A 27,019-nucleotide genomic window follows, 5' to 3' on the forward strand; every position below is an offset into this window, starting at 1 on the left:
AATTCAGCATAGGCCAATGATTATGCTTAGGACTTTTCAGGTCAGTATGACTTAACCAATCACTGGCTTAACCAAATGATGCTCAGAGGAGCTTGTGAACCCCCTTTTTGTTACCAAGTTCAAATGGAATGTTGAACACTGTTTAGTAATACAAAAACCAACTACTGAGGCACAGAAACATATTAACAATCAGGTCAGCAAGCAGATTTTTAATAACATAGAATTACATAGAATCTACAGCAAAGAAACAGGCCATTCAGCACAACTGGTCTATGCCAGCATTTATGCTCCACACGAGCCTCCTCCCATTCCTCTTCATCTAACATTAATAGGTCCAGGCAGCAGGCGCTCATTCGGCTCGACTGCCTGCCTCTCTTCCACGGCCACATTCGTGCCTGGTTGGCCCTGGAGATGGAGCACGCAGTGTCTGCTGGCGCGCTCGAGACCTTCCGCTGCCGGTGGACACTGCAGGGACTGGAGTGCTTCATCAACCCATGAACAAATTTTAATTTAATTTGTAAGTTTCATTTGTTGTATTTTTTGTTAAGTTACAGTTTTAGTTGATTGCACCAAAACAGCACCTAACCTGATCAGCATATCCTTCTATTCTTTTCTTCCTCATGTGCTTATCTGGCTTCCTCTTAAATAATGGATTAAACTGAGCAGTAAATTTAATTGTGTCTATTTCAGTACGGAGCACTCAACCTGGAATTGAGTAAGATCATTTTAATCAAGTAAGTACATTTTTTCATTCACAGCAGCAAATTACTGGTAGACAACTTGCTTGTATAGAGCTGTACAGCACTGGTTTGGGAAAGGTTAAATCAGAATACTATTTTAAATTAAACCATAGGAATAGAATAAGGGGACGCAGGTTCAAAATAATAAAAAGTAACTTTAGGCATAATATCAGGAATTTCTTCTTCAAGTAGAGAGTGATGAAACTTGGAATGGACTTCTGGGCAGAGTGGTGGAACTGAAAGCCCTGGAATCATTTAATAAACAATTAGATGCAACAATGAGACGATGGGTGGATGGGTGAATTAGAAGGACCAAATGGTCTTCCTCATCCAGAAGTGTTTTGTGCTCTTGTAATCTCAGAGGGGACTCACTGGCAGATATAGAGTCATGCCCACCCTCCATGTCTCATGCATGACAGGAAGCAATTCTTAACTTAATTGTAGTTGAGGAGCTGAGGGTAAACAGACAGCAAAGTCCACATTATCCTATATTCAAGAAGGGGGATAGAATTTATCCAGGGAATTATAGACCAGTCAGCTTAACATCGGTGGTTGGAAAAATAATGGAATCCCTACTAATGGAGAAGATAGAAGAACATCTAGAAACCAAAAACATAATAAGCAACAGTCTGTGAAGGAATATACTACATAACCTTTTCAGAAAAATATACTATATAGCCTTTTTAGAAAAATACACTGGCCCTGAAATTAGGATTGGGGGCTTGCCGCGCGTGCAAGCCCCCGATGTGCACTCACCCTGCGCGCCGACATCTGAAGCCCGGGCCTGCTTGCATTTCCTGTCACAGGCCCGGTTCAGCTGTCGGCGCGATGTGCTTACCTGATCCAGCGGCGTAGTTAGTGCGATGTGTCGGCTGGGATCAGGTGAGCACTGTGCAGCCAATCAGGGGAGGGGAAACTCATTCATGAGTTTGCCAGTAAGAGCTGTCAAACTCATGAAAAGTATGGGCTGCCAAAACACTACTTTAACTTTAAATAAAATTTTAAAAAACATCCCACTGATTATATTAACTATAAATAAGTTTTTAAAAATGTTTTGAACAATTAATCTATTTTTTGAAAAAAATAAATTTTTTAAAAATAGGGCCTAAAACTAAACTTACCTTACTGTAAATTCTTTAAAAATAACAAACCTGTGGAAAAAAAATTCTACATTGTATTAAAGCCCACTTACCTGAAAAACTAAATACTTACATCTGGTTTTTCCACGCGTAAAGACCGGAGGCCTTTACACGTGCGCAACTCTGTGTACCCTTGGGTCAGAGGACAGGAAATGCCGGTTTTCAGCGCATGCGCTGTGCATACTGAAAACTGGCAATTCCTCCGGGCACACGCGTGAGTACCCCGTCCATACTCACACGTTGTGCCCGGAATTACTGGGCCATTGTCTTATGAAAGAATTCTGGCCTTGTTAAGATAAGACAGCGGTTGACCCTGAAGAGTATCTTATAAGGAACTGTACCTTATACATTCTTTAAAACATGACAAACTGGGTTTGGAAATTTAGAAACCTAACTATAAAATAACTATGAAAGAATTCTGGCTATTGAAACAGGACAAGTTGTTGACCCTGAATAAATAACCTTATTGAAACAGAAGAATAGGATGGCTCTGAGTGGTTGACCTTTTGGGAACAAAACAATGGTCAACCCTGGATAAGTGATATAAATTAAACCTCTTAAAGATGGCACACAAGATAAGGAACATCTGCCCTCGTAAAGATGACACATGAAATACGGGACATCTGCCTTCACACCTATATGGTAAAAACTCCAAATAACTATTGCCGATGTAGCAGTAAGAATTGCAAGAAGTTGGCAGAAAGATGAATAGTGATAATTAACTTGGATCAGCAGAAACCTTATGGGATACAACTGAAAAAGGGTATCAATATTGAAGTCTCAAATGGGATATCAGAGTCGCTTTAATCGGGCAAAGCGATTCTCGACTAAAGAGGCGGCTCTGTGGTCTTCCACTCTTTGTACCTTGGAGATCGAAGGTAATTTGATATTGATGGATATCCTGTATGGAAAATTTTAATAACTGTAATACTGTAACAAAGTTAAGATTTAAATGTAAGATTCTCTGTTAAAAATAAGATAGTATTTTTTTCTCTTTTTAGAACTGTTAACGTTGCGATTGACTGATTCATCAACGGTAAATTGCATGCCGGTTCATTTAATAAATCTCTATATATTTTTAGAATTGTCTCACATAAGTCTTCTGTATCAATAACTCATGAACCCAATCTCTGTACACTCTTTGGTGGAGAGTTACATTTCTGAATCAGATCTCCGGACCCTCATAATATCCGGGATGTTACAATCTAGCTAAACTTATTAAAAGTGCTATCTGGAGGATGGTAACATTCTTGGGTTACTCTTTTCCTTTAGGGAGAGATAGCCAGACTTTTAGACCCAGTTAAGCATCTTTAGAATTTGGCTACCTCAAACGTTAGTTGAAAGCGAACATCTGAGAAATATGCCTGATCCGGGATAGGACTAGTAAATAGCCTTTCAAGTCAGCATGGATTTCAAAAGGGAAAGTCTTGCTTGACCAACCTCATTGAATTTTTTGAAGAGGTAACAGAGAAAGTAGACAATGGTAATGCAGTAGATGTAATTTATCAAGATTTTCAAAAAGGCCTTCGATAAGGTACCCTATAATAGACTGATGAAAAAGGTCAGAGAATGTGAAGTCAGGGGACAAGTAGCAGAACGGATAGCTGGATTCAAGACTGAAAGCAGACAGTAGGGGTAAAAGGTAGGTATTCACAGTGGCAGAAGGTGGGAAGTGGTGTTCCACAAGGATCAGTGCTAGAACCACTGTTGTTCACAATTTACATTAATGATTTAGACTTCGGAGTCAAAAACACAATTTCTAAATTTGCAGATGATACCAAATTTGGGGAGGGATAGTCAATACTGAGGAGGACTGCAACAAATTACAGGACATTAATAAACTTGCAGAATGGGCATATAATTGGCAAATGAAGTTCAACACAGATAAATGTGAGATATTGCATTTTGGTAGGAAGAATAGGGAGGTCACTTATTACTTGGAGGGTGCAAGTCTAGGTGGGATAGAGGAACAAAGGGATCTTGGAGTACAAATACACAAATCACTAAAAGTTGTGACGCAGGTTAGCAAGGCCACAATAAAGCAAACTAAGCACTAGGGTTTATTTCTAAAGGGATAGAATTGAAAAGTCGGGAAGTTATGCTAAACTTGTATCGAACCTTAGTTAGACCACACTGTGTACAGTTCTGGTCGCCATATTATAAAAAGGATATAGAGGCACTGGAGAGGGTGCAGAGAAGATTTACAAGGATGACACCAGAAATGCAAAGGTATACATATCAGGAAAAGATGAACAGGCTGGGTCTCTTTTCTCTTAAACAGAAGGCTGAGGGTGACTTAATAGAGATCTTTAAAATGATGAATGGGTTTGATAGAGTGGATACAGAAAGAATGTTTCCACTTGTGGGGAAGAGCATAACTAGAGGCCATCAATATAAGACAGTCACCAAGAAATCCAATAGGGAATTCAGAAGAAACTTCTTTACCCAAAGAGTGGTGAGAATGTGGAACTCGCTACCACAGGGAGTGGCTGAAGCAAATAGTATAGATGCATTTAAGGGGAGGCTAGACAAGCATATGAGGGAGACGGGAATAGAGGGTTATGCTGATAGATTTAGATGAGGAAAGATGGGATGAGGCTCGAGTGGAGCTTAAATGATGGCATGGACTGGTTGGGCCAAATGGCCTGTTTCTGTGCTGTATATCCTATGTAATCCTATGTAATGCAACAGGTTTGACTAAGCTTACAAAAATGTATTCTGGTACCAGTCTGCTTTTCTTGTAATATTACCAGTCATGTTAGTCAAGTGAAGAACACATCCTGGTAAATCAGCAAAGCCACTAGTGCTGACACTGGAAGTGTCCAGTTCTTGTTAGTACATATTTTGTGTCCTTTGCTTTCAGCAATCGGGTCAAGGCAAGGGAAGTTAAATTTACGTAAGCAGGGTAATTCAAACAGCACAGATTTAATAATCCAGAAAATCTGGCATAAGTCCTTACATTAAATTAAATTAGGATCTCCTTAAAACCTACCTCTTTGACCAAGCTTTTGGTCACCTTCCCTAATTTCTCCTTATGTGGCTTGGTGTCAAATTTTTTGTCTTACTACTCCTGTGAAATGCCTGGGAACATTTTACTATGTTAAAAGATGCTATATAAATGCAAGTTGTTGTTGTTAATCTTGTAGTTTAAAAAAATCATTCTGATGATATGTGTCTCAATGGCAAGGTTGTCATTTATTGCCCATCCCTAGCTGTCCTTGAGAAGGTGGTGGTGGGTCTTCTTGAACGCTGCTGTTCACATGGTGAAAGTGCTCCCACAGTGCAGTTAGGTAGGGAGTTCCAGGATTTTGCCCCAACAATGGTAAAGGAACAGTGATATATATTCAAGTTGAGATAATGCGAGACTTGGAGGGGAATTTGGAGGTGATAGTGTTCCAATGCATCTGCTGCCTTTTTCCTTCTAGTAGGTGGAGGTAATGGGTTTGGGAGTAGTGCTGAAGAAGCCTTGGCGAGTTGCTGCAGTGCACCCTGTAGATAGTACACACTGCGGCTATGGTACACCAGTGGTGGAGGGAGTGGATGTTTAAGCTTGTGGATGGAGTTGAAGGGATACTTACTAGTCCTAGCCCTTTTCAGGCTACTCCAGATCAGGCGTATTCTCAGGCATTCACCTTCAACTGAAGTTAGAGATAGCTGAATTCTATAAGATGCTTAATTGGGTCTAAAGGTTCAGGCTATCTCTCTCTAAAGGAAAGGAATGACTTGAAGATGTTACTGTCTTCCAGAAACCACTTTTAATAAGTTTAACTAGACTGTAACCTTCTGGATATTATGAGGGTCTGGAAAACCCCCCCAGAATTCTGCAACTCCCCACAAAAGAGTGTACAGAAATTGAGTTTGCGAGTTTGATACAGAAATACAAATTGAGACAATTCTAAAAATATGTAGATTTATTTAAGAGCTGACATACAGTTAACAGTTTGTGAGTCAATCGTGACTTTAACAGTTCAAAATACAAATAGCTTACATTTCTTATTTTCAGAGATCCTTATTCTCAAATCTTAACTTCGTTACATTTATACATTTCTTATTATTCTAATCCAGAATATCCAGCAAAATCAAATAAGAGTACCTTTTTGATCCCTGAGACTCAAAGAATTAAAAACTTTGACTTTCCATCTGAAAAGCTCTATTTCTATACCCTTTTTTTAGTGGTTTATCCTTTGAAGTTTTCTGCTGATGTAAGCTAATTATCTCTAGTCATTCTCTATTGAATTCTTTTCTATTCGTACTGTCATTTCAGCTACCAACTCTCAGAATTGTGTCTGTTGTTTAGGTGTTCAAAACGTATCATAAAAAACAGTTATAACTTATGTATCTATTTGATGCCATTTTTATTGAAGATCTTCCATTCAATTCTAAACTCACCTAGCTGTTTGGAAGCAGATGTCATGACTCCTATGTGTTCCAAGTTCAACACACACACAATGTGATTGCTTGGTGTCATCTATTGAAGTCATATTTTCAAAGTCTTCTGTAGGTCCTTTTTACAACATGTCGATCAAAAACACTTCAACTAGGGTGTTTGTTTTCCTAGCCATCTTAGTTGGTTATATTACAGACTTATGTTTCCTGTCTTTCATTTGATGTTACTTTTATCACAGGCAAATTTTTTTTAATGGCCCAGAAATTTGGGTTGGGGGCTTCCCGCGGATGCAAGCCCCCGATCTGCACTTATCTAGCGCACCGGCCATTGAGCTGTTGGCCCCCGTGGGATTCCGATCTGGGACCTGGTCCAGCTGCCAGCGCGCAGTGCTTGCATATCCCAGGGGTGCAGTTACTTCGATGTGTCCCCTGGGATCATGTGGGCCATGGGGAGGCAATCGGAGCAGGGAACGCTCCATTCATAAGTCTGACAGGAAGTGCTGTCAAGACTTATAAATACTACGGCCCCAAAATAGCATTAAATCTTCAAATATTTTTTTTTAAATAAACTATAAATTACATGAAATAATTATTTTAAACAATAATATAAATTTTTGAAAAAAATAATGTTATTTTCTAATGGGGCTAAAAATAAACTTACCTTGCTTTAAAGTATTTAAAAATAATAAACCTGTGGAAAAAATATTTTAATTTTAATTAATTCACTACTTACCTTGTAAACAGCAGGTCTTATGCCTGCTTTTTACATTTCTAAATTCTGCAGGCTTACGTTCCCGGGAAAACATGTAAAAAAGACCGAAGTTCGATGTGCACGCGCAGCCTCTCCTGCGCACGTCTTCGACCTCTCAACCCCTTCGTTCAGAGGAATGGAAGTGCTGGTTTCCTGCACATGTGCAGTGCATGCAGGAAACCAGCACTTCCATCGGGCCTACGGGTGAGTATCCCGTGCGTACTCACCCGTGGAGACCCGAATTTCTGGGCCAATATTCTGTATTTCTGTTCAAAGTTTTAGTTTTTAACACTTTACTTGGGCATTGCTATTGTGTTGGTTACAATGTTCAGACATAGAGGTACCTCCAACCCTTAGCTTCAATAGGGCCATTGTCTTAGTATTAATAATCAATTCCCATTTCAAAAGCTTGTGTGGTGTTTACAACTTTTGTGTTTACACTTCATCTTATCTCAGAAGCCTGCATTTCTGTTTACAGCTTGTGTTGTTGAGGCTTTTTAGATTTTTAACCCCAGTTTATCATGTTTTAATATAGTCAGAATTCTGTTCGTAGGATGGTGTATCTCTTGGAATATGGCTATTTCCTTTACAGAGTGTCAGTCAAGCGGGTTGCTTTGCCCTGGATAGTGTTGAGCTTACTAACTTTTGTTGCTGCTGAACCCATCTAGGCAAGTGGAAAGTATTCCATCATAATCCTGACTTGTGGCTTGTAGGTGGTGGAGAGGCTTTGTAGAGATAGTCATTGTCTGGCACTGATGTGGTGAGAATGTTACTTGCCACTTATCACCCCAAGCATCTTGCTGCATGCGGGCATGGACGGCTTCATTATCTGATGAATTATCTGAACACTGTGCAATCATCAGTGAATAGCCCCATTTCTGACTTTATGATAGAGGGAAGGTCATTGAGGAAACAGCTGAAGATAGTTGGGATGAGGACGCTGCCCTGAGGAACTCCTGCAGCGATGTCCTTTTGGCTGCTGAGATGATTGGCGTCAACCATATTTCATTGTGCCTGGTATGACTGCACCTACTGGAGAGTTTTCCCCTTGATCCTCACTGATTTCAGTTTGAGTTGGGCTCCTTGGTGCCACATTTGCTCATGTGCTATCTTGATGGCAAGGGCAGTCACTGTCACTTCACCCCTGGAATTCAACTCTTTTGTCCATGTTTGGACTAAAGCTGTGATGAAGTCTAGAGTTGAGTGGTCCTGGTGGAACCCAAACTGAGCAACGGTGAGCAGTTTATTGATGAGTAAGTGTCGATGGACAGCACTGTTGATGACTCTAAGGATGGTGGTGTGATCTGTGGTGACTTAATGGAGGTGAAGGGAGCTATTTTTCATCTTCAGTTAGTTGTTGAAATATAGCCATGTTCAAGTGGCTTTCCCACTTCCCTATATTATCAAGATCAGTCTTCAGCTTCAGAGAAGCAAATGCTAAAACTAAAAACCAAAAGAGCATGGGCTAGAAATTTGACTGTTTTGTGTTGAAAATGCCATCCGTGCCATGTGCAAACTCTTTTGGTGAGGGTGGTAGGGTGGGCATTAGGAGCGTGCACCGAAAGTTTGTAGAGTAGGCAGAACGTGACGTCAATCAGCGTGCAACGCTGATATGATGCCTCGCTGCCATTTTCATCCTCAACACTGGAGCTAATGCCCTGTCTTAACCTTGTACAGATAAACACGCATTCAGTAACAGCAAGGACCACTCCCCCCCTCCCCCCACCAGTGTTATTTAAAGTGATCATCAACCAATCTCATTAGTTGCTAATTAATTTCTAATGGCAATGTGTAAGTTTGTGGAAGTGTTTGGTGCTTTCTAGAGTTGTTTAAAGTTGGTGAGGTGACAGGGAGTGGAGAAGGCCTTGGTTCTGACTTCAAGAGTTCTGGTCAGACCACTTGCTCCCAGTCATGGGTGCTCTAGTTGTCATCCTCCTTGGCCTGTTGTAGGATTCGCAAAATTGGATTTCATATTAATAAGGGTCAACAGGCAGAAGAGGCCATGATTTTAAAGACTGTTTTAAAAGAAGCCCAGAAAAAGGGGGCATACAAAATGGCCACCATACCATGTGACCAACTTATTGGGACACTTTAAAATGATTCCTGCGCAACCTCAGACAGCTATGTGGATTGAACCCTTAGTAAGTTCTGGAAGCCGTTTTCTGAGAGAACGAAACCAGACCCACAGGCATGCATATGGATTAGATGCAGATCCACTCAAGTTCGGCCTGGAGACAGAGGCCATCAAGATGCTGCCCCAGACAAAAGGGGACAATTTCATATTCATGAGAACAGCACCCAGGATGAGATAACGAGATCAGCAGGACATTCAAAACAATGAAAGCCATTTCCAACCAGAGATGGGCCTGTTACCAGCCGCTTAAAATGATATTAAGTATAATAACTGCCCCGCTGTGCTCAAAGCCCGCCAAAGTTAAAACAAAGACTAACCTGATTTTGGGCGGGAAGTGAGGCCTCGGGAAGAAAGGTATAACTGAAGAGACCTTGCAGCAGTTGAAGCAAGGAGCGCAGCACCCCGGACACGCAGCTTGAGGAGGATGAAACAGCTTGGAAGAAGACGCTGGAGGAAGCTTGAATCAACAAGCTTGGACAGTCACAAAGAGAGCCGAGAAAAAGGACAGTTTAAAATCGGACAGTCGTTGCAGCCCCAGCAGCCTGTCCAGCTTTTGAGCTGGGCAAAGAGGAGCTGGCTTGGGGAAAGATCAGCGGACTCTGCTCCACCGTTGGAGAAATCAGAAGGACAATTCTGACTGTATAAAGAGTCATTTCGGAACCAGCATCCCGCCCCGGGGAAGACCATCGGGAGTTCATCGACCATCCCCTTGCCGTAGCTGAAGGTAGAAGGGGCCACACCAGCCCAAGGCTCCCCTGACCAGGGTCGAGCCGATGATCCTCGATCTCGCCGACATCCAGGCCTGCCGGTGTCCAGCCGCCCCCGACCCCCACCTCAGGAGAGAGGTGTGGCGCAGTTCGCAGGGGCTCCATGATCCACATGGAGACGAAACGCTTGAAAGGACCAAACACAGACTCGTTTTCAAAACCTTGCACTTCCTAGTGGGAATGGTGAGCATGTTTCTGGCCCTTCACAATCAGATCTAGATAGGTTTAATAAGGGGGTGGATTTAAGGGTACAATTAACATGAGTTGTTGTCCCTCGATGTTCCGCGTGTTTCCTTATTTCATGATGATCTTTGTAGAGTATAAGATGCCTGTATTTGCCTTAGTTAGTATAATGTCGTTATGATTTGTTTCTGTTTGTTTTTCCCTCCCATGTACTGTACTCTTATCTGTGTTGCATTTGATTTGATATTTTTCCATTTGCAATAAAATTTCATTTTGTTTCATCAAACTTGGTCGACACGAGGTTTCTCTACATTGTAGTTCCTGCACCTAATTCCAGAGTACAGAATCTAAGGGGCGAATGGGTCGAACCACTCAAGGTTTACTGTGCAAGAGAGAGAGGCCTCTAGAGAGAGAAACCTCAGGGAAACCTCTCGAGGAAAAACCCTTACAGAAAATGGCGACCGTGGCAGGACTCTGGCAGCAGGATTGCAATGTAGTAGATCCAAGTTTGAATGGTCGAAATGAAATGGATGAGAGGATAGCGGATTATGTCTTTGGCAAGGTAAATCTCACTAAACAGTGGATTACCGATCTCTTGCTGGATGGGCGTCCAGTGGACGCAGCCATCAGGTGGACAGAGAGCAAAGAGCATATGAAGTCAGTGGAAAAGGCAGTGTGGCTGATGTGTTACAAGAAGCAGGTCCAGATCTTGGACCGAGTCGTTGCAGCACAGGCAGCCAAGATCACAACCCAGGCAGCAGAGATAGAGGAAAAGGCCATGGGTGGGGAAAAACTCATCACAGCGCTTCACGCACTGAATCAGGAACGCCAAGTGGTAGCTAGTCAGCATCAGGCGAGGATAGAGTACCTGGAGTGCCAGGTTACTGAAGCAAAGATCAATGAAACGAGGATACGGGAGAAAAGCGCCCGCCTCGCACAACAGCTAAGAGCGCAGGGGGAGAGATTAGTGGAGGTTAAGGCAGCTTACAAGCTAACCCTCAAGCACGGGTTTGAGAGCACAGACCACGGCCCCTGCCAAAAGGCCATAGAGGACCTAAGAACGGCGCTGGTTAAGGCAAGAGGCATGGTGTGTCTCGTCAGCCCGAAAGCCAGTCACATGGACTTTTTAAAGGAATCTAAACATCCGATTCCAGCTGAGGTAATTGTGGTACCAGCCACCAAGCCCTCAGCTCCGCCGAGCTATAGTGAGACTTGGTCGGAAAAGGATGGGGCAGCGAAAGAGGAGGTAGCCGAGGTGGAGTGTGTGGAAGAACCACTGGTCGAAAAGCCGGGACCGGCACCGATGTGTTCCGCTCGGCACCAGAGGTTCAGTCCCAACGCTGCCGATGGCAGTGTCGGACTCCACCAGAACCAGCTCGTGGTGCCCTACGCTGGCCCGCAATTAAGGTCCATGGTGAGCCACCTCACACGACTCACAGTAAAGGGAGATCCCTCGATTCACTTCAGGGAGATAGAGGAAACAGCAGCCATTAATGACTGCGATGAACAGGAACAGGTGAAACTGTTGCTTTTCTCCCTGGATCCCACGATCCTTCAGTGCCTCTCAGAGGATGGCAAGAGGGGACGGAAAGGGTATACGGATCTCAGGGAGGAAGTTTTAGAGGTAATGGGAGTGGACAACGGTAGTCCGTTCGACCGCGTAGAAGGGACCGTGCAGCTATCTGGAGAACCCCCACAGGTTTTCGCAGAAAGGCTGTGGCCAGTATATCGACGCAGCTGTCCGGGTATGCCTGAACGGGCTTTAATGAGCAACGAACAGCGGGTTCATTGGCTCCGTTGTTTGGTTACCAACAGCTTGCCAGAGATACGGCCCTAGCCAGATCATGGTTTGATCCCCAAGGTCCCGGGGTCACGGAAGAGACGGTACTCCATCAGTTAAATGTAGCGTATAAGAATTGCAGAGGTCAGGAAACACCACCCCAGAAGGGAAAGGTGCATGAGGCAAAACCCGCAGCCCCAAGCAAGCAGGAGTGGCGTCAGGAGGGGAATCGCCCTGTCCAAGCCAAGCTCAATTGCTACGGGTGTGGGAAGGATGGTCATTGGCGCAAGGACTGTAGAAATCCGTGGAAGGATAATAAAGGGAGATTTCCCGCAGCCCAAGCACAAGACCAGGCCGCCGCCCCAGCACCAGCCCAAGCCCAAGCTGTAGCTCCTGCCCCAGCACAAGGAGCTGGTGCGGTTATGAATCCCGCTGCGATTGAGTCAATCATAGAGACAATGCGGTCTCTGATGATTTCGCAAGGGAAAGTAGCCGTGACCACCGGTCTTGTCGCTCCCGAAACTCCGACCGCTGTGCACAATTGACTAGAGCCAGCGCAGCCTGTCGACCTGTGTCTTCAAAAAGACATGCACAGGAAGAGACCTCCTGTAAAATGGAGGAATACCTGCGGTGTCAGGTTGCGGAGGCTAAGTTAGTTGAGCAGGCTTTAAGGGAGGAGAACGCTAGGTTAACAGCGAGGGCTGGCAGTTTAGAGGGTCAGCTAAGGGCTTGTAAATGGTTTCACATCAATCAGTGCAAACTGTTTAAACCGGGAGCAAGAGCATCAGCAACCGAAGCCAGGCCTGAGGATAAAGATCCTCAGCCTGAGGCGCGCGATGAGTCACAGACCACACAAGCTGGCGTCGTAGCCTGCTTGGAAGGAGAAGAGGTCCCGCCCACCTGGGGGGAGGTTTCTCCGATGGCCTGGGACTCGGACGAGGAGGGACCCGAACAGCAAGGTCCCGCCCTCGACACGATTCTGGAAGAGGTGGAGTCGGAGGACGGAGATCCCGCCCTCGACTCGAGCGTGGGGGAGGTAGAAGTTGGGGGCAGAGATCCTCCACCTGTAGGGACAGGTGGGGAGGAGCCGTCTGCCACAGTTCCCGAAGGGGCGGAGCCTGAGGGGAGGGAGCCGAAGCCCACAGTCGTGGAAGAGCCACGGGCTGTGAGAGCTGAAGTCCCACCTGAAGGTCCACTCGCCAAGGGAGCCTGCCCAAATCCCAAAGGGGCGGGGCCTGAGGGAAGGGAGCCGAAGCCTACAGTCGTGGAAAAGCCACGGGCTGTGAGAGCTGAGGTCCCACCCGAAGGTCCACTCGCTAAGGGAGCCACGCCCAAAGTACCTTCTCGCAGGTCGACTCGAACGCCTCAGCCTGTAAAGTCTTGGCCCGAGTCACCCACTCCCAGTAGACGCCGACTTCAGAAGTCATTGAGAAAACACAGTCCCCGATTAACAGCAAAAGGCTGCGGGGAACCAGAGATGCAGGTCACTGCAGCACCGCCACAGGGAGCGGCGAGCTGCAGTCCAATCAGGGATTAGGCAAGCCGCCTGGGGACGGGCGGCGCTGTACATAAGTTTAGTTTAAGTTTAAGTTTAGAGTGTGTAAGTGTAAATATTAAGATAATTAGAATTTTAAGTAGTTTTAAATCTGCCCAGTGTGTGTGTGCTGTTTTGGATCAAGGTCGAGAGACCCGATCATGCCGTCACCTAAGCCAGAATCTCTCGGGAGCCTGGCTATATTTGTGTGGTTTGTTGCAGAAGCCAGTAAAGATGAGAGGGATCTTCGTCGCGATCGCGATGGCTGGATGGAGCTGGGCCTATCGGGGCCGCACCAAGGACTCCACCGTTTATGGGTGCTCTGGAAATGGAGGCCCCATCGCGACTGATGGAACCGGCTCACGGGACGCTGAAGAGACTGCGGCCTACTTCCATGAAGGGAGATGGTCAGGCTGGCTGGGGTCGAACTCCTCTGAATACTCCAGCCAGACGGGGTTTGCATACAGAGAAATGTCTCTGATGTGCCCCAGGGTGCGGATCATTGCACTCTGGATAAGCGTCACCGTGGGCAAGAAGATCTGCCTTGTTTGCAACGGCCACGTACCCTTGGATCGATGGTGGTGGCTGCGTAAGTTGAGCAGCACCATGAAGAACTCCACTGTGGAGTGGGAAAGATTGGGTAATAACACCCATCGGACAATAACGGGAACTCACGGTGGGTTGAGTGTCTGTTGGAAAAATGGTGGGAGCCAGATGAGGGGATCTACATCTGTATGTGGGGTTCAGAACACAGGCGTCTCCATCTTTTTCCAAAGACAGTGGCAGGATGCTGGACAAGGAATGAGCTGGGACGTCAGCTCACGGGTGTGCGGAGTCCCATACTCTCAGATCCCAGTAAACGCCACGGAGCTCATCACCCGACCCCGTAAGCCCCTGCCCACAGTTCCAGTAGCTAAAACCCTCAAAGAAGGGTGCCCCACCACGACAAAGGGACCCGGGAACGGATTGGTATTGGTACCCACAGATCAGGTACTGTACCAAGGGGTTCACTACGCAGTGGCTTCGGTGATTTTAAATCTCACCGAGGTAAGATTGCCAGCGTGGTGCCCCAAGGAAACAGAGCAATTATACCAGGTCCTGTTAACAAACATGTTTAAACAGTTTTACGAATTCGACTTTGCCGATGTCAACAGAGCCGAATTGTACACCACACCACATAAGGTCTTGGACAGAATAGGGAGACAAAGAAGGGGTGCAGTAAATGATATTTTCACAGCTTTTAACACAGGGACTTCCGTCATCAACAGACTGGATGACGTGGAGCTACAAACTCAGATTAATGGTTTGAAAACACAGCTAAGAAAGATACTGCCTGATGAGAATAAGGTACTGGGTTCTGAGTTACATGAGGACCAGGCCATGACACTACACTTAAAAGAGATAATAGCTAAGCTGGAGAAACACGCCAAAACGGTAAATGCTCTCATCAGGGAGGATCGGAATGCGTCCGATCAGGCTGCGCAGAACGAAGCTTGTGTGCTATACGGGGCGTGGTTACTGGGTGAGGGCCGCAGTAATCTGGAGGATTTAAAGCAAGGCTTAGTCCCCTCCTGGATTAGCAACAAGCACCTCGCAGCCCTCCACCCTTTTGAGAATACATTGAGCCCGTGCCAGCTCAGACTAGCTTTAGAGGCCTACCCAGTCCCAGTGGACTGTGGACGGTCTAATCACACCATTATGGGTATAGTGGTAAGAATGACGGTGATGGGAAAGACAGCCAAACCCGCCCCGGTATACAGGGTGGAGAACATTGGAGTCATTCAGGGGGGTGCGCACATTCGCTACACGGGGGTCCCACCTTACATCATTCGATGGGAGCATGCAATGACGGGTACGGACCTCTCGGGGTGCCAGAGCCGGGGAGCACACATCATCCTGTGTCCCCAGCACTTGAATGCCCATTTGAAACCACAGTGCGGGTTCAGAACTGCTGGCGCGAAGACTATAAATTGTACCATGGAGGCAATGGCACAAGGCCATGTGCCCCCGCAGGTGGCATATATAGGAGGTGGGACATACTGTGTCACCACTACAGCGCCCCACTACCAGCATGGACAGCACGGTTGGTGTCCGGTGAGTGACAGCAGCTTCTGTTTCAAGCCTAGGGCAGAAGTTCAAGTGGCCCAAGAGCGAATTGCCCCCCACTGTTCACTCACTGTGAAAGAGAATTTCACAGATTTGCAGCGATTCGTTGCACATTTTGGATATATCATTCCCCCTCTCCCTGAACACCTCACCAAGATATTAAAAGCCATTGTTGTTTCTCAGAAACACTTCTACACACTGGAGCAGAAGACATTAGAGCTCGGGGCAGGCATATTGGATATAGTGACCCCACCGTGGTGGGACCTGTTCACTAATATAGAAGTTCCTTCCTGGATTAGGATAGCCTCCCACATTCTTGTAGTGTGCCAGCTTGTCATTGTAGTGTATTTGTTGTTTCTACACTGTAAAAAGGTCAAACATTCGCAAAAGTACGAGAATAGAGGGGAATGGAGGGAGCATTATGTGCGGGTAGAAGAAGAGACACCCGTTTAGATTTTTGCTGCTTTGTATAAAGTTAAAACTTTCCCTCCCTCCTCTGTATTATTTTTTGATGGGTATTCATGTCTTTTTGGATTTTCGTATGTATTTCATTTTTATTGTTGAAGTTTATTAGATGTGATTATTATTTGATAATGTGTATATATTAGATGATGTAAGGGTATAAGGAGCCCCTCCACATCTGGAAGTAAGTTATAAGATTTTAACTCCAAGGTATTGCCATCTATAGATGCTTAATGTACACTAGATTTTTCTGAAATGGGAAATGCATGTGTCGTGGGGTCATAGATAGGTAAATACTGGGGATGGTTAGATTGTGGAAGGACAGAAAATTTTGCTCACCCAGAATTATGATACTCCAAGCAAGTTACAGTATCATCAGGGGGGAGTGTAGGATTCGCAAAATTGGATTTCATATTAATAAGCGTCAATAGGCAGAAGAGGCCATGATTTTAAAGACTGTTTTAAAAGAAGCCCAGAGAAAGGGGACATACAAAATGGCCACCATACCATGTGACCAACTTATTGGCACACTTTAAAATGGTTCCTGCGCAACCTCAGACAGCTATGTGGATTGAACCCTTAGTAAATTCTGGAAGCCGTTTTCTGAGAGAACAAAACCAGACCCACAGGCATGCATATGGATTAGATGCAGATCCACTCAAGATCGGCCTGGAGACAGAGGCCATCAAGATGCTGCCCCAGACAAAAGGGGACAATTTCATATTCATGAGAACAGCACCCAGGATGAGATAACGAGATCAGCAGGACATTCAAAACAATGAAAGCCATTTCCAACCAGAGATGGGCCTGTTACCAGCCGCTTAAAATGATTTTAAATATAATAACTGCCCTGCTGTGCTCAAAGCCCGCCAAAGTTAAAACAAAGACTAACCTGATTTTGGGCGGGAAGTGAGGCCTCGGGAAGAAAGGTATAACTGAAGAGACCTTTCAGCAGTTGAAGCAAGGAGCGCAGCACCCCTGACACGCAGCTTGAGGAGGAAGAAACAGCTTGGAAGAAGACGCTGGAGGAAGCTTGAATCAACAAGCTCGGACAGTCACAAAGAGAGCTGAGAAAAAGGACAGTTTAAAATCGGAGTCGTTGCAGCCCCAGCAGCCTGTCCAACTTTTGAGCTGGGTGAAGAGGAGCTGGCTTGGGGAAAGATCAGCGGACTCTGCTCCACCGTTGAAGAAATCAGAAGGACAATTCTGACTGTATAAAGAGTCATTTCGGAACCAGCATCCCGCCCCGGGGAAGACCATTGGGAGATCATCGACCATCCCCGGGCCGTAGCTGAAGGTAGAAGGGGCCACACCAGCCCAAAGCTCCCCTGACCAGGGTCGAGCCGACGATCCTCGACCTCGCTGACATCCAGGCCTGCCGGTGTCCAGCCGCCCCCGACCCCCACCTCAGGAGAGAGGTGTGGCGCAGTTCACAGGGGCTCCACGATCCACGTAGAGACGAAACGCTTGAAAGGACCAAACACAGACTCGTTTTCAAAGCCTTGCACTTCCTAGTGGCATTGGTTAGCATGTTTCTGGCCCTTCACAATCAGATCTAGATAGGTTTAATAAGGGGGTGGATTTAAGGGTAAAATTAACATGAGTTGTTGTCCCTCGATGTTCCGTGTGTTTCCTTATTTCATGATGATCTTTGTAGAGTATAAGATGCCTGTATTTGCCTTAGTTAGTATAATGTCATTATGATTTGTTTGTGCTTGTTTTTCCCTCCCATGTACTGTACTCTTATCTGTGTTGCATTTGATTTGATATTTTTCCATTTGCAATAAAATTTCATTTTGTTTCATCAAACTTGGTCTACACGAGGTTTCTCTACATTGTAGTTCCTGCGCCTAAGTCCAGAGTACAGAATCTAAGGGGCGAGTGGGTTGAACTACTCATGGTTTACTGTGCAAGAGAGAGGCCTCCTAGAGAGAGAAACCTCAGGGAAACCTCTCGAGGAAAACCCCTTACACTGTAGCATGACAGGAAGATGGAGCAGAGACAACAAAGAAAAGAACAAGCTTCTCGTAGAGGAAGAGGAAGAGGAAGAGGAGCAGGAGGAAGGGAGGAAGCAACCAGCACATCCAATCTCTGGCCAGCTGTCTGTGATTGCCTCATTCGATTATGGTTCCATTGAACACAACCCAAAATCCCCATTGAACAACAATCACAGACCTTGCCACCCCTCTGTTCTGGACCATCGCAGCGTCCTCTTGACCACAATGCTGAAATGGAAGCCACCACAAAAGAAACATTCCATCCAATTTTACATAACAAAGTCAACTAATAATCCTTGTGCATTCCTTTAGTGCCTGTCTTCGATGTGCCTTTGCCTGTCCTAGTACTCCTACGGAGTGCTACCCCAGTGACTTCAGCATGGCTGGTGGAAGGCTGCTGACCTTCAGTGGGGGAGACTGCAGATGGCTTTGGAAGATGTCCTCCGGTAGCTCTGGGTCTAGAAGATCTGGCTGTGGACTGCACCACCTTGACATGGGTGGCAGTGTCAGCACTCTGGGTTGGTTGACCAGCAACATCAAGGGCTCTAGCGGAGTGGCAGTGGTGGGAGGACAAATGATGTCATCCTGGGAGAGGACAGCAGGTTCATGCTCCATGGAGCCACTGCCACTCCCCTGGGGTGGCGCCTCAGCAATCCTAGTAATCTGTTGGAGGACAGATTGCTGGACTGCTGTGAAACACTGCAAGTCTCTTTCCACACTAGTAAACGCAGCCACGATAGGAGCAGTCTGAGCTTGCATGGCAGAAGTCTGAGCTTCAATGGAAGCTGAGACATCAGCCATCAGATGCTGCCTCATGGTTGGATCCACAAGTGCACTAATGGAATTGCCCACCACTTCCATGCTGGAAATCATGGGCTCCAAGCTCTGCACATAGCCCTGTGCAAGGTTGGTGCCAGACTCCTCCATGCTCCTTGACATTGCATTCTGGCTTTCTGGCAGGCCTGCCAATGCACAAGCATTTCATTGTGCATGTCCATCAGCCTCCTTTTGTAGCCCACCCCGTCGAAGTCCCCATCGACGTCCTCATCTGAGTCCTGTTCAGCAAACTCGTGTGCGACCTTGCTCTCCACGGAGCTGGCATCTGCACTACCCTTTCCCCCAGCCCTAGCTGCAGGCCACTCGTGCCTGGTGTCTCACCACCTGCAGATCCCGCCTGTATCCTAGCCTCTAAAGTAGGCAGAGTGTCAATATCTGAGCTGGTGGCTGTGAGTGTGAAATCGAGTGATGGGGCTGCTTCATCATCATCAATGTCTTGTTACGCTTCAATTTCCTGCTCCTCCACCAGTGTCTGGCCAGCTGGCAGTTCTTGGCTATCTGAACGGAGGAAGGTACAAGGGTAAGGTTGTGATGAGGGGAGGCGGGGGAAAGCAAGAGGTGCATGAGTACACCATGTACAGCTTGTAAACCAGAAGAGATTGTGGTATGAGGGGGAAGTGGGATGTGAGAAGAAGGATTATATATGGGGACACTGTCATCTTATATTTTTTCAGTCCCGCCGCTGTCCACGGGCTTAGTGATGGCCCTACCAATAATGGCCAACTCCATCTCCTCCTTAGGGGTTAAAACATGCAGGCATGCCTGTCCCCTGCTGGTTAGGTTCTGCTTCCACCAGTTGTGAGCCACCTTGTCCTGCAAGGGAAAGGGAAGTGTGCAATGTGCTTGGGTGATGTGTCTATCATGGTTGAATAGCTGGCAGTGTGTTCGAGCTGTGAGGTGTGGGTGTGAGGCTTGCAGCAGTGGTAAGTGAGTGCAGTTGAGGTGAAGCTATGAATGTGAGGTATGAGTCGTGTTTGATAGAGATTGTTGGTAGGTGAGTAATGGGGTGTGGTGCAGTGAGCAGTGTGTGAGGTTAGTGGTGCAGATGTTGGGATATTGCATTTGAAAATTAATTCACTGACCTTGGCCACTCATGTAAGGTCATTAAACAAGGTCATGAAACTTCTTCCTGCACTGAGTCCAGGTCCTCAGGGCTACACTGCTGGCATTGACCACAAAGGCTATCTGCTCCCTTTGCCTTTTCCGAGTTTGCCTGGAGGGCCTCCTGGCCCCCTTTGGAAATGGGACCTCTCTCCTCCTGTACACCTCCTACACCAAGGCTTCCAGTGCTGCATTGGATAACCTTGGCGCACACTCTCTCCTCTGTTGTGCCATCAGTAGTACGTTTTCCTGCTCACACTCTGTTCCCTAGCCAGAAAGCACCTTCCGTTTAAGTAGTGCAGACTGCCTTTAAGAAGTGCAGGCTAGCTTTAATTGGTGCTAGCCTCGCACAAACTTGGGCCCTCTGCTGACAGTGCAGCCACTCAGTGCTGGGCTGCACCCCACAATCATGTTAATCACCAGGCAGCATGATGTTGGCATGCTGCCTGCATTACTTTGAACGGGTGCCGGTTGATCTGTAAGATTCGCAAAATTGAACATTGTCCTATAAGGGTCTATTGGCAGAAGAGGCCTTAATTTTAAAGACTGTTTTAAAAGAAGCCCAGAAAAAGGGGCATACAAAATGGCCGCCAGACCCCGTGACCGGCTTTTGGGACACTTTAAAATGGTTCCTGCAGTCCCCAGACAGCTTTTTGTGGATTCAGCCCACAGTAGGTTCTGGAAGGCAGTTTCAGGGAAAACGAAACCAGACAGAACCACATACATATGGATTGGATGCAGATCCAGTCAGATCAGCCTGTAGATAAAGGCCATCTAAATGTTTACCCAGACAAAGGAAAACAGTTTCATATTCATAGGGGGAATATCAAGAACTGTTTAAGACATCAGAAGGACATTAAAAACAATACAGGGTCATTCCAGACCAGAGATGGCCGTTACCAGCCATCCCAAAGTAGTTTAAAACATAATAACTACCCCGCTGTGCTACAAGCCCGCCAAAAGTTAAACAAAGACTAACCTTGATTTGGTGGGAGATAAAGGCCTCCACAGAAAAGTATAAGTGGAGTCCCGGGGTAGCCATCGGTAGCTTTTTAGCTTTTGCAGCTTTTTCAGCCTGGAGCCTGTAGCTGGTAGCTTTTGAGTTTGCTTGCTCTTTCGAGAGCCGTGGAGGAACGTCGATCCGGAGACCAGCCAAAAAGGTGATTCGAGTCTGCGTCCTGCCCCGGGGTAACCATCGGGAGATCATCGACAAACCCCGGGCCGTTGATGAGACGAAGGACAGCAGCCCTTCAGAAGAAACCTATCTGAAAATGGTAAACCAGCTGGGCTCTGCGAAGAAACCTATTTGACCATGATCAAATAGGTGGTCTCCATCCACGCCGCCGTCCAGGCCCGCCAGCATCCAGCCTGTCTGTAACCTTCACCTCGAGGAAGAAGAGAGAGAGTCGCAGCCCGCAGCACTGACCACGTGGAGACAGGACGCCTGAAAGGATCAAAACGCAGACCCTTTTCAAAACTCTATACTTTCCAACTGGATTGGTGAGCATGTTTCTGGCCCCTCACAATCTGATCTAGATAGGCTTAGGGGGTGGGCATTTAAGGGGTAATTTTAACAATGAGTTGTTGTCCCTCGATGTTCCGTGTGTTTCCCCATTTCGTGATGACTTTTGTAAAGTATAATATGCCTGTATATATCTTAGCTAGTACTGTATTATGATTTGTTTTTCCCTCCCATGTACCTTATTGGCTTGCAGTTTGATTTGTTCCTTTATGCAATAAAGTTTCATTTCGTTTTCATTAAACTTGGTCGATAGAGTTTTCTCTGCATTGTAGTTCCTGCCTCAAAGTCCAGTGTATAGAATCTAAGGGGGAGTGGGTCGAACCACTCAAGGTTTTACTGTGCAAGAGAGAGAGGCCTCTAGAGAGAGAAACCTCTGCGATCTCTAAGAACCCCTTACAGATCCCGCATCATGTCCCCGCATCCACTTTCGGGGGCAATTGAATTTCCAGCCACATATGTTTTATGCTGGAAATTCAATAACATTCATATGGGTATTTTGACAGGGAATGTAATGAATAATTAATTGAAATTTGGGATGCAGAGGCTATTCCTTTTGCTTTATATATAATTTATTTTTGAGATTTAGAAGTCATAGCACAACATCCAGTTCACATTATTCTTTAGCAGTAGGCTAAGCAAAATCTCAGATGAAACCAATTAAATAATGTGGGTGTGATAATTGTATCTACCCTGTTGATTAAATAGTATAAATCCTTTTTAATGGTAGCACTTGCTGATGAAAGAGAATTCCATCATTTTTTTAAGCAAATGAGAAACATTTATATACTGATCCAATTTGGTAGTAATGGACATGTAAGTGCCGAAGAACTGGACAAGCTCACAAAGGTGTTCTCCTAGACATAAAAATATTCTCAGTGCATTCTTTTGTATGTTTAACTAAAGTATGAATATCCATATCTCATTCATATTTTGAACAGTGTTATGGTTCGTCAGGCTCTGCAAAATCTTTTATTTTGAGCTTTAATATGTTTCCATATAGAACGTATATTTTGTGCCATTCTTTGACATTCAAATCGCTCTGTTCTCAACATGGTCATGTTGGGGCAAACAAACTCACTGCCTAGTGGTAATGTCACTGGGCTAGTAATCCAGAGGCCTGGACTAATGATCCAGAGATGTGAGTTCAAATCCTACCACGGCAGCTGGGGAATTTAAATGCAGTTAATTAAATAATCTGGAATAAAAAGCTAGTATCAGTAATGGTAACCATGAAACTTTCAGATTGATGTAAAAACCCATCTGGTTCACTAATATCCTTTAGGGAAGGAAATCTGCCATCCTTACCTGGTCTGGCCTATATGTGACTCCAGACCCACAACAATGTGATTGACTCTAAACTGCCCTCTGAAATGGCCTACCAAGCCACTCATTTGCAACAAACTGCTAAAACACAATAATACGAATTAAACCAGATGGCATCGACCTTGGCACCGGCTACGGACACGGCAACGGCACACCCAGCCCTGTCGACCAACCATGCAAAGTCCTCCTCACCAACATCTGGGGATTGTGCCAAAATTGGGAGTGCTGTCCCACAGACGAGTCAAACAACAGCCTGATATAATCATATTCACAGCATCATACCTGCCAGCCAATGTCTCAAACTCCTCCATCACCATCCCTGGGTATCACCTGTTTCACCGGCAGGACAGACCCACCAGAGGTGGCGGCACAGTGCTATACAGTCGTGAAGGAGTGGCCCTGGAAGTCCTCAACATTGATTCCAGACCCCATGAAGTCTCATGGCTTCAGGTCAAGCATGGGTAAGGAAACCTCCTGCTGATTACCACCTACCGCCCACCCTCAGCTGATGAATCAGTACTCCACCATGTTGAACACCACTTGGAAGAAGCACTGAGAGTAGCAACGGCACAGAATGTACTCTGGTTGGGGGACTTCAATGTCCAGCACCAAGAGTGGCTCGGTAACACCACTACTGACCGAGCTGGCCGAGTCTTGAAGGATATAGCTGCCATTCCCATTCTACCTGGTCCACTCCCCCTGGCCTCTTACCCTCTCTAGATCTTTTCATCGCTAACTGCTACTGTGACATTGGCTGTCTCCATTTCTCTGCTCCCCTCACTCACTCCAACCTACCTCCCTCTGAACTTGCAGCACTCCATTCTCTTAGATCCAACCCTGACATTGTCATTAAACCTGCTGACAAGGGTGGTGCTGTTGTTGTTTGGCGAACTGACCTCTACCTAGTGGAAGCTGAACGCCAAGTCTCCAACACCTCCTCCTACCTCCACCTGGACCATGGCCCCACTACCGAACATCAAACCACCGTTTCCAAGACTGTCACTGACCTCATCTCCTCTGGAGATCTTCCCCCCACGGCCACCAACCTCATAGTTCCCCAACCCCGCACAGCCCACTTCTACCTCCTTCCCAAGATCCACAAACAGGACTGCCCTGGTAGACCCATTGTTTCAGCCTGTTCTTGCCCCACGGAACGTATCTCTTCCTATCTCGACTCTATCTTTTCTCCCCTTGTCCAGTCTCTTCCCACCTACATCCGCGACTCTTCGGATGCACTCCGCCACTTTAACAGTTTCGAGTTTTCTGGCCTCAACCACCTCCTTTTCACCATGGACGTACAATCCTTCTACACCTCCACCCCACACCAGGAGGGCCTGAGGCCGCTCCACTTCTTCCTTGAACAGAGGCCCGACCAGTCCCCATCCACCACTACCCTCCTCCGCCTGGCTGAACTTGTTCTCACATTGAACAACTTCTCCTTTGACTCCACTCATTTCCTCCAAATCAAAGGTGTTGCTATGGGTACCTGCATGGGTCCTAGCTATGCCTGCCTTTTCGTGGGATATGTGGAACACTCTTTATTCCAGTCCTACTCGGGTCCCTTCCCTCACCTCTTTTTCCGATATATTGATGACTGTATTGGTGCCGTTTCCTGCTCTCACCTTGAACTAGACAATTTCATTCACTTTGTCTCCAATTTCCACCCTTCCCTCACCTTCACATGGTCCATCTCTGATTCTTCCCTTCCCTTCCTCGACTTCTCCATCTCCATCTCTGGGGATTGGTTATTGACCAACATTCACTACAAGCCCACTGACTCCCACAGCTACCTCTACTACACTTCCTCCCACCCTGCCGCCTGTAAGGACTCTATTCCATTCTCCCAGTTTCTCCGTCTCCGCCGCATCTGCTCCGGCGATGCCACCTTCCACACCAGTGCTTCCGACATGTCTTCCTTTTTCCTCAACCGAGGATTCCCTTCTACCATGGTTGAAACGGCCCTTGACCTTGTCCGTTCTATCTCCTGCACTTCTGCCCTCACCCCTGCCCCTCCCTCCCGGAACCACGATAGGGTTCCCCTTGTCCTCACCTTTCACCCCACCAGCCTCCACATTCAACGGATCATCCTCCGCCATTTCCGCCACCTCCAAAGTGATCCCACCACCAAACGCATCTTCCCCTCCCCTCCCCTTTCAGCATTCTGTAGGGACCGCTCCCTCTGAGACACCCTAGTCCACTCCTCTATCACCCCCAGCACCCCTTCCCCTTTGTCTGGCAGCTTCCTGTGCAAGCACAGGAGATGTAACACCTGCCCTTATACCTCCCCCTTCCCACTGTCCAGGGCCCCAAACAGTCCTTCCAGGTGAAACAGTGATTTGCTTGTACTTCTTGCAATCTAGTATAGTGTATTCGCTGCTCACGATGTGGTCTCCTCTACATTGGGGAGACCAAACGGAGATTGGGTTACCGCTTTGCGGAACACCTCCGTTCAGTCCGTAAGGGGGACCCCGAGCTTCTGGTCGCCTGTCATTTTAATTCACCGCCCCATTCCCACTCTGACCTCACCGTCCTCGGCCTCTTGCATTGTTCCATGGAAGCTCACCGTAAACTCGAGGAACAGCACCTCATCTTCCGATTAGGCACTTTACAGCCTTCCGGACTCAATATCGAGTTCAACAATTTCAGATCATAACCTCGGCCCCTATTACATTTTTACTTATATTTTTAATCCACACCGTTGTTTTGGTCCTTTCCCCCCCTCCCCCTTTCTTTTTTTTCTCTCTCCCACATGGCAGCTGTCTCCCATTCTGTCAGGGCATTTCACACCAAATCTAGAGCCGTCTTTTGTCTCCACTAGTCCTATCACCATCTCGTCTCGTTTTGAATACCTCTTAATGCCTCTTCACATCTCTTTTGTTCTCTCCCAGCCTGGCCTCTTAATCTATTTCATTTCCTGTGCTTCTTTAGTCTTGACAAAGGGTTCACCCGAAACATTGTCTCTATTTTCTCTCCATGGATGTTGCCTGGCCTGCTGAGTTTTCCAGCATTTTCTGTTGATATTTCGGATTTCCAGCATCTGCAGTATTTTGCTATCGTAGCTGCCAGTCTGGGCCTGCGACAGGTGGTACGTGAACCAACACAAGGGAAAAACCTACTTGACCTCATCCTCACCAATCTACCTGTCGCAGATGCATCTGTCCATGACAGCATTGGTAGCAGTGACCACCGCACAGTCACTGTGGAGACGAAGGCACGTCTTCATACTGAGGACACCCTCCATCGTATTATGTGGCACTACCACCGAGCTAAATGGGATAGATTCAGAACAGATCTAGCAGCTCAAAACTGGGCAGTCATGAGGCGCAGTGGGCCATCAGCAGCAGCAGAATTGTATTCCACCACAATCTGTGATCTTATAGCCCGGCACATCCCTCACTCTACCATTACCATGAAGCCAGGGGACCAACCCTGGTTCAATAAGGAGTGTAGAAGAGTATGCCAGGAGCAGTACCAGGTGTACCTAAAAAGGAGGTGCCAACCTGGGGAAGCTGCAACACAGGACTACATGCATGCTAAAATGCGGAAGCAACATGCTATAGACAGGGCTAAGCGATCCCACAATCAACGGATCAGATCAAAGCTCTGCAGTCCTGCCACATCCAGTCGTGAATGGTGGTGGACCATTAAATAACTAACGGGAGGAGGAAGCTCCATGAATATCCCCATCCTCAATGACGTGAGTGCAAAAGACAAAGCTGAAGTGTTTGTAAACATCTTCCGGCAGAAGTGCCGAGTGGATGATCCATATCGGCCTACTCCTGAGGTCCACACCATCACAGAAGCCAGTCTTCAGCCAATTCGATTCACTCCACATGATATCAAGAAATGGCTGAGCGTACTGGATACTGTTGTATCCGTGTGTTAATAGAGACACTGAAGACAGGAGTTGGTTTCACAGGTGTTTACTGAACAAAGTCTGTAGGGGAACTAACTGATACAACACAATATACAGGCTTATATAGCCCGAGTGGCCATTACTGGCATTATAGTACACAGGGGCTCTTAAAGGCACATACACTACAATGCCTCCCCTTTTAGCCAACCAGGTACATAATATTTTAAGTAATCATTAATTACATGTTACAAGAAAAATAATCTACACATTGCTGCAGTTAATTAATTATAAGTCAGTCTCTCTGGAGGCTTCCTGACTCGGTCCGGATAACGCCTCGGTGGTGGAGAAGTTTCTGGTGGTGTAGTAGGTTCTTTTGGCAAGGCTGATTCGGCTTGAATGCC

This window comes from Somniosus microcephalus, chromosome 7, assembly GCF_052327205.1.
Source record: "Somniosus microcephalus isolate GS21.2 chromosome 7, FLI_Smic_1.0, whole genome shotgun sequence".
In the NCBI taxonomy this organism is placed as follows: Eukaryota; Metazoa; Chordata; class Chondrichthyes; order Squaliformes; family Somniosidae; genus Somniosus; species Somniosus microcephalus.